Source organism: Gobio gobio, assembly GCF_949357685.1.
Source record: "Gobio gobio genome assembly, chromosome: 14".
NCBI lineage: Eukaryota > Metazoa > Chordata > Actinopteri > Cypriniformes > Gobionidae > Gobio > Gobio gobio.
In genome coordinates, this window is record NC_137107.1 from 45,077,988 (window position 1) to 45,079,439 (window position 1,452).

Below are 1,452 nucleotides of genomic sequence, written 5' to 3' on the forward strand. Positions count from 1 at the left end.
CAAAAAGCAGAATCCTTCACTGAGCGGTATTATACCGAATTCTTTGTCTTATTGTAGACATTTGTACACTAAAACGACTCGTTTATATCTATTAACTTAAAATATTAAAATTAAGATGTTATAAATTAAAGTTTTGTTATCCTGCACACTGATGGAAGCAGCAGCGTTGAGAACAGTAACAGCTGTCACGTGATAGTCGTTGCACTTCACCTGTGAGGAAATTTTAATACCCGTTGACTTGAAAAATACACATTAAAGAGGTTAAACAAATTAATTATTCAGACCCATCATAACTGACCGCTAAATCATTTGTCAGGTCTAAAACAAATTGGCTACTTTTTTATATATATTTTATATATATTTTTATTTGTATAAAGTGTATAGACCAGAACAACCTCGTTTTACATTTACATTACATTTATTCACATTTTACTCCAACCCAAAGCTGAGAAGATTTTAAAAGTGATTAGAAATGATTATCTGTTATATTATATATCTATTAAGTAAAATTATAGGCAATTAAATGATATTATATTATTTATGGGATATTATATTTTTATGTGATAGGTCTATATTTATGTGATGTATCTATATCGATACCAGGACAGAAATAATAACTACAGTAAAAGAAGAAATTTCCCCGCATATTTGACTGTAAAATGAGTCACACCTTTCTTACCTGCGCGATCACGTGATCGCCGAGGAACGAGCTCCAGTCTCGGAGAGTGTCGGTTCAAAAAGGAAAGGGGGAAAAAAGAAAAGAAAGCCAGCCTCCATCCTAGTGTGTGTAATGGGTTTGTAGGACTAAAGCTTCTCCTCGTCCGACCAGTTTTTCCAGTCTGAGGACATACACAGAACAGCTCGCCTCTTCCACACTGACACGGAGCCCGAACATGGAGCAATAAAACACACGAAACGCCTTCAGAGGATCCACAGAAGTCTATTTGAAATCGGTAAGTCATTTTTGAGTTTTTAAATACACTTTTAAGGGGTTTGTGTTCTTGTAAACGGTGTGAAGGTGTGTCCCACCTGAGTTCCTCTACCTGTGTGCGTGCGTGTGTGTGTGTTTGGATGCACGACAGCGAAGAAACGCTGCGTGTTTGTAAAGATTTATTCCAGTTTATCGTTAGAACATGTGTTTAAACTCCCATGAAGTGTCTTCAATGATTCGTAGGTTTAATAAAGAAACGTTTGTGGCTGTAGTTGAAAAAAGTTCTTTGTTGTCATCATATGTAACGTTAGTTCTTCTCATACACACTAAAGATTGGTCGTTTCAACGGTCAAATATGGACAAACCCATACCGTGGGTTTAACATTTTAAATTAAAATTTGAAACCCAACGGTTGGGTTTGTCCATATTTAACCGTTGGGAAAAAACGCTTTTATTTTAGCGATTGAAAACCTTATGTCAATTGTTCTAGAAGTATCAGGTGATAATATTTTTCTTATGTA

The 1,452-nt window shown here is 35.3% G+C and overlaps 1 protein-coding gene across 1 annotated transcript in view; it reads left to right on the forward strand.

Annotated features, from left to right (window-relative positions):
* Nucleotides 1–827: 827 nt before the first annotated feature.
* atp8b1 (ATPase phospholipid transporting 8B1) overlaps nucleotides 828–1,452 on the forward strand; it is a gene marked incomplete at its 3' end in the record, with an annotated part of 45,443 nt that continues 44,818 nt past the window's right edge. The window contains exon 1 of the mRNA XM_079834747.1: nucleotides 828–953. The remainder of the gene's footprint in view (nucleotides 954–1,452) is intronic.